The 7,072-nt window shown below is 49.4% G+C and overlaps 1 long non-coding RNA gene across 4 annotated transcripts; it reads right to left on the reverse strand.

The window, feature by feature from the left end:
• Positions 1-1,841: 1,841 nt before the first annotated feature.
• On the reverse strand, positions 1,842-7,065 carry LOC113270524 (uncharacterized). Of its 4 annotated transcripts, none has more exons than XR_006411776.3 (4): positions 6,993-7,028; positions 5,234-5,331; positions 4,308-4,413; positions 1,842-3,366 (listed from the first exon to the last, which is right to left on the reverse strand). It is a non-coding gene; the product is annotated as an uncharacterized LOC113270524 (long non-coding RNA). The 4 variants fall into 4 exon arrangements; XR_006411775.3 differs by having other exon boundaries at positions 4,308-4,416; XR_008956785.1 differs by lacking the exon at positions 5,234-5,331 and having other exon boundaries at positions 6,993-7,065.
• Positions 7,066-7,072: the final 7 nt, after the last annotated feature.

Below are 7,072 nucleotides of genomic sequence, written 5' to 3' on the forward strand. Positions count from 1 at the left end.
CATTAAAAACAAGAAAAGACCAAGAAATTGTCACAGTCCAGAGGAAACTAAGTAGACAAGATAACTAACTATAACGTATCCTGGATAGCCCCAAACAGGAAAAGCGCATTTGTAGAAAACGCACTTGTAATGAAGTCTGGAGTTCGGTTAACAGTATTATACCAATGTTGGTTTCTTCACTGTGACAAATATACCATGGTGATGTCAAGATGTTTACCACAGGGCGAACTAGGTAAAGCCTGTAAGGTTACTCTCTGAATTTCTGCGACTTTTTAATAAATCTATTCTAAAATTTATTAAAAATGAACAAGGAAGGGGCACCTGGGTGGCTCAGATGGTTAAGCGCCTCTGACTCTTGGTTTTGGCTCAGGTCATGATCTCGGGGTCATGAGATCGAGACCCTCATCAGGCTCTGCACTGGGTGTGGAGCCTGCTTCAGATTGTCTCTCTCCCTCTCCCTCCCTCCTTTCCTCCCTCTCTCTAAACACACACACACACACACACACACAACACACACACACACACACACACACACACACACACACACACACACGGAAAAGATTTGAATGGATATTTCACCAGAGACAATATGTGAATAGCAAGCGAGCATTTGGAAACATGCTCAGCACCATCAGTCATTAGGGAGATGCAGATTGAAGCCACCATGAGATACCACTTCACAGCCACTAGGATGGCTCTAATCACACGGACAGTGTCAAGTGCGGCGAGTGGAGAATGTGGAGAAACGGGAACCCTCACGCACTGCTCGCGGGAGGGGAAAGTAGCTTAGCAGCTCCTCCGTAGTGAACCACACACCACAGGAGCCGGCACTTTCTCCTAAGGATCTACCCAAGAGAGAAGAAAACATGCCCACACAACAATTTGTACGTGACTGTTCAAAACAAGATTTATTCTTTATTTACTGCCCAACGGAGAAAGAATCCAAGTGTCCATCAACAGACAAACAAGTGATGTGGATAAATGATGTACAATGGAGTACCGCTCAGCAGTAAGCAGCAACGCACCGTTCATTTGTGTGGCATCACGGACAACCTCAAAAACACGCCAAGTGGAGGAAGCCAGACAGAAACATTACATAGTCCAATTACACGAAATTTCTAGGACGGGCAAAACTGTAGAGACCAGAGGTTGCCTGAGGTTGGGGGTTGGGAGCAGAGGTTGACTACAGATAGGCACAAGCGAACATTCTGGGGGTGACAGACTGTGGTGAGTGTCACACCACTGCATAAATTAACTAAAAGTCGTCGACCGTACACCTACAGTCTAGGGATTGTACAGCACGTAAACTATACCTCAGAAATCTTTGTTTCGGCTTTATTGAGGTACAGTGAGAAATGTACCGTGTACTCCTGATGATTTGATATACGCATACGCCGTGAAAGGATACGTCCCAGCTAGTCAACACATCCGTCATCTCATATTATTTGTATATGTATGTATCTTTGGGAAAACATTTAAGTTCTACTCTCTCAGCAAGTGTCAGTTATACAGTTTAGTGTTACCAAGTTTAGTAGCCACGTTAACATTAGATCCTCAGACCTTGAACATCTCATAGCTGAAAGTTGGTATCCTTTTACCGGTCTCTTCTTATTTTCCCCCACTCCCCTAGACTTCAATAGATCATTTCTTTTTTAGGGACAATACTATGAAGAAGTTGTGACATATTTTTTTTTTTAAGTAAGCTCTATGCCTAACGTGGGGCTCAAACTCACAACCCCGAGAACAGGAGTCACACACGCCACCAACTGAGCCCGCCGGGCGCCCCAGCATACGATTTTAAGGCAGGTTGCCAATAGAATTTATCATTCAAAGCAGAACAATTCTTTTTTTTTTTTAGATTTTATTTATTTGACAGAGAGAGAGATAGCGAGAGAGAGAGAGAGAGAGAGTGCGCGCAAGCAGGGGGTGTGGCAGGCAGAGGAAGAGAGAGAAGCAGACTCCCCACTGAGCAGCGAGCCCAATGTGGGGCTCAATCCCAGGACCCTGGGATCATGACCTGAGCCAAAGGCAGATGCTTAACTGACTGAGCCACCCAGGAGCCCCTCAAAACAGAACAATTTTGAGAGTGAAAAGGATTGCTACTAAAGCTATGCAGGAAAACAGGTGTGAATGAGAACCGAACCAGACCATCTGCATGAATCGTACCCCTTAACAAAACAAAAAAAACTGGTATAAACCAGACATCTGACAGCAACAGTTAGTGGCCATCTGTTGTGTAAAAGGCACAAGAAGGTGGCAGAAACACACAGGAGCAAGATAGACATGGTGTCTATGCTGGCGCGCCCTACTTAGGGTCCCCTAAAGGGATGTAGAGCAGAGGTAATGACTATGGAGAAGAGGATAGGATGCTTGGGGTAATAGGCATTTGGACGAGGAAGACAGGTATTGCGAGATTTATGGGTCAGTCATTGTCAAAGGGGAAGGTTTTCCATAGCAAACAACTCAATGGAGCATTTTATCACCAGCTGAGTTAGAACTGCTCAGACGCTTTGCTGCAAGCTGCAGAGTTGCTTTTCAGCTTCTGTCCCCAGAAGGTTGCACAGCGAAGCCTGGGAGAAGTGTTTTGATTCAATCCTATTTTCCTCTACAGTTTGTGTCTCTTCTGTGTCCTTTCCATAAAAAAGACAGAGGCTAGCATCTGGGTACTCAGTCCAGATGCAAGTCCTTGTCTGTGTCATTTCACCCTAGAGTGCCCCTGAGGTTTTGTCCTTCCTGTTTTACACATGAAACTCTTGAGAATCAGTAACTTGCCCCAAATTGCACAGCTCGAAAGAAGGGGAACCAGAGCACGCCAAGGACAGTGACACCAGGACCCATTCCTCCCCTTCTCTATCAAGCAGCTGTCTGATCTGACTTCTGCGATATGGTGCTGTCCTACCACTGAATCCGGCTCCAAATCCCCGGGGCCACTGAGAGGGACCTCGGAGAGCATCTAATCTGTCCCCAGACGGGCAGCTCTGATGTGCGTCCTCTGATTAAGCAAGCCTCAGCTCTCTGAACCCCAATTTCCTCCTCTCTAAAACAGAAGTTGGGCTAGATCTGTGGTTCGCAAACCACTGCTCTCAGACCCTTTTATACTCTTAAAAAGGACTGATGAGACAAAGAGCTTTCATTTTTGTGAGTTTTATCAATATTTACCATTTTAGAAATTGAAACTGAGAAACTTTTGAGTAACAATTTCCCCAAACAAAAGGAAATTCAGTGATATGTGTCATTGTTTGACAGTTTTGAAGTCTCTCTAATGTCTGGCTTACTACAGTTTAAGACAGCTGGATTCTCTTGCTTCTGCATTTAATCTCTTCCAGATCACGTGTCACAGAGCCTCTAGAAAACTCCACTGGACACCTGTAAGAAAACGAGAATGAAAAAGGCAAGTCAGATCTTGCTAGTGCTATTGAAATAGTTTTGTGCCCACTTCTCCCTGAAAGGATACCAGGGACCTCCAGGGGTCGTGGACCACCCTTTAAGAACTATTTCAAAAGGTGGCCCAGAGACAATCTGCAGTGAGAATCACCAGGGGTGATAAAACGCCTTCCTGGCCTACCCCAGATCTATGGAATCGGAGTTCACGTTTATCAAGCTTCCTTGCACAACTGGAGTGTGGAGGCACTTGGTTGGGAGAGCCCCAAGATTCCTGCCAGCCTGGGTCATCCAAAACTATAAAGTCGCCAAAACTGGGGTTAAGACCTAGGTCCCCATGCCTCAGAATGACCAGTGGCCAGTGGCGGAAGCAGCTCTGCTCTCCCTGGTTTTGCCTGGCTCCATCACCTCCCATATTCACTTCCTTCCCCTTTCAAGGAAGTATTGAGAGCAGCCAGGCATCTCGTGTGTAGCTTTAAAATACATTCTGGGCTGGGGGGCCTGGGGGGCTCAGTCGTTAAGCATCTGCCTTCGGCTCAGGTCATGATCCCAGGGTCCTCAGATCGAGCCCCACGTTGGGTTCTCTGCTCGGCAGGAGGCCTGCTTCTCCCTCTCCCACTCCCCCTGCTTGTGTTCCCTCTCTCACTGTCTCTCTGTCAAATAAATACATAAGGTCTTTAAAATAAATATATAAATTCTGGGTTTACTGGCAAAAATCAAAAACACAAGAAACAACAGGTGTTGGTGAGGATGTGGAGGAAAAGGAACCCTCGTGCATTGTTGGTGGGAATGCAAACTGGTGTGGCCACTCTGGAAGACAGTATGGAGGTTCCTCAAAAAATTAAAAATAGATCTACCCTATGATCCAATAATTCCACTACTGGGTATTTACCCAAAGAATAAGAAATTACTAATTCGAGGGGTACCTGGGTGGCTCAGTTCGTTAAGCATCCGACACTTGATCTCAGCTCAGTCTTGATCTCAGGGTCATGAGTTCAAGCCCTGAGTTGGGCTCCATGCTGCGCAGGGAGACTACTTGAAAAAAAAGAAAGAAAAAAATAATTAGAAAAGATGTATGCACCCCTATGTTTATAGCAGTATCATTTCCAGTAACCAAACCACTGAAGCAGCCCAAGTGGCCATCGATAGATGAATGGATAAAGAAAATGTGGTAAATATATGTTATATATATATATATATATATATATGAATATTACTTAGCCATAAAAAAGAACGAAATCTTGCCATTTGCAACATGAATGGATCTAGAGAGTATTATGCTAAGTGAAATAAGTCAGAGAAAGACAAATACCATATGATTTCACTCATATGTGGAATTTAAGAAACAAAACAAATGAAAAACAGAGACAAACCAAAAAACAGACTCTTAACTATAGAGAATAAACTAATAGTCACCAGAGGGGAGGTGGGTGGGGGGATTGGTGAAATAGGTGAAGGGGATTAAGAGCATACTTATTGTGGGGCGCCCGGCTGGCTTAGTTGGTAGAGCGTGTAACTCTTGATCTTGGGGTCATGAGTTCAAACCCCTCTTTGGGGGCAAAGATTACTTTAAGAAAAAGGGTACGCTTATTACGATGAGCACTGAGTAATGTATAGAATTATTGAGTCACTACGCTGTATACTTGAGACATATTATAATACTGCATGTTTGCTATACTGGAATTTAAAAAATGACTAATGTTGAACCAATAAATAGTCAGAATAAATTCTGGGCTTGCTTCCAGTTGTATATGTCTGCATCCAGGAAAAGCAAGAAGGAATGAAGGGAAGGGCCTCATGGGACAGGGACTTTGTTCTTCAGGAGGAAGTTCTGTTCTAATCTTGGCCCCACCTGGACATTGTACAGCGAGTCAACCACAGAGCCCATGAACACCGTGCTCCACACCGGAGAGCAGCGGAAGGAAAAGTCGACCTTCAGGAGTGTAAGCCCTGGTGGGTACAAAACCAGCAAATAGGGAAGCAACTCAAGGAAAAGAACAGATTAACAGAATGCCTTTAGTGCAGAAACAATACAGGAGCATTTTTACATGTAAGATAGATTGTGAGCATTTAAATATTCAGAGTGAGATTCCATACTGGATTCAAAAATATTAACTGTGATTTACTCATACCCAACTTCTAGTAGGAAAAAACCAGGATAGTGGGACACAGGCTTACATGTAAGTTACTGTAGTGTATCTGTTAAAACCTGTATTACAAAGTAACTTGTGCAATTGGTGTGATGGAACTAGCTTTGGCCTTGAATCGGGCACAACTGGGCCACTAACTAGCCATTAAACAGCTGTGTGACTTTTGTTTCTGGCGAGCACTTACTATGTGCAAGGGGCATGTTAGAGATATGAAGCATTTACAGAAAAAAAAAATCCTAAAATGGACTGGAGGCGCCAATCCTGGTTCACCAGCATCTGCTGTGAGAGGCAGGAGGGTTCAGTGCTGATGAGAAGATGCCTGGAGCAACGCGGGGCGGGGGAGGGGTGTGCGGGGGGGGGGGGGCTTCTGAGAGGGCTGTGGGGTCGCCTCTAGTGCCTCAGCTGTACGGGAAGTTCAGTGACGCCTCCATCACACCCCAACAAGTTCGTTCACCGCCCGCTCTGCGCCTGCTGCTTCAGGGTCTTGGGTGAGGAGCCACATTTCCTGGCACTCATTACACCCACATGCCAGAACGAATCCGGGTCCCCGACGGGATTGACCCCACAGTGCGCCGCAGCGTTGGGAGGAAGGGACGAGGGACACTCAGGCAAAGGGCGTCTGAGTGCCGGGACAGTGGAAAGCACAGCCCGGAGTGAGCTGCCATCCTTCCAACCGAGCCCCGTGTCTTCTGCTCCCGGGTCCGGGTGGAGCCGCCCGCCCGGCCTCCGCCGCGGCTCCCGGATCTGCGCCCGACCCCCTTCGCTGTCCCAGCGCCTCCTGGCTCGCGTCCCCCGCCCCCTCCACCAGTGATCGCGAGGCGCCGAGCCGCCCGGGCAGCTACGCCTGCGCCCCGCACCCCCGGCGCCCTCTGCCTGTCCCGGGCGCCCCCCCCGCCCGGCCCCCTGCACCCCGCACCCCCGGCCCCCTGTGCCCATCCCCCTCTTCTGTCCCAGCGCCTTTAGGCTCGCGCCCCCCACCCCCTCCATTTGTGCCCACGCCCTACCCGGTCCCCACTGCCTGTCCCGGGAGCCCCCCACTCCGCCCCTGGGTCAGTCCCGGGCGTCCCCGCTCCCGACCCGGCCCCCTCACCTGTCCCGGCGCCCCAGCCCCTGGCCCTGTGTCTGTCCCGGCGCCCACCGTCCCTCCACTGGTGCCCGTGCCCCGCCCAGGCCCCTGTGCCTGTCCCGGGTGTCCCCTGCTCTCCTCCCGGCCCCCCTCCTCTGTCCCAGTGCTTCTCGGCTAGCACCCCCAGCCTCACTATGTCCCTGGTACCCCCGGCCCCGCCCCCCTGTGCCTGTCCTGGGCGCCCCCCCCCGTCCCTCCACCGGTGCCCTCGCCCTTCCCAGGACCCTATGCCCGTCCCGGGTGCCCCCTTCTCCCTACCCGGCCTCCTCCACCTGTCCCAGGATCCCAACCCATCGCCCAGCCCCCCTGTGCCGGTCCCAGGCGCCCCGGCGCACCCCCTGCCTCGGCGTTGCCATCGATGTGCTCGGCACTCTTCTGAGCCGGCCCCCCGAGAGTGGGCGGGCCCGTTTGCCTC

This window comes from Ursus arctos, unplaced genomic scaffold, assembly GCF_023065955.2.
Source record: "Ursus arctos isolate Adak ecotype North America unplaced genomic scaffold, UrsArc2.0 scaffold_32, whole genome shotgun sequence".
In the NCBI taxonomy this organism is placed as follows: Eukaryota; Metazoa; Chordata; class Mammalia; order Carnivora; family Ursidae; genus Ursus; species Ursus arctos.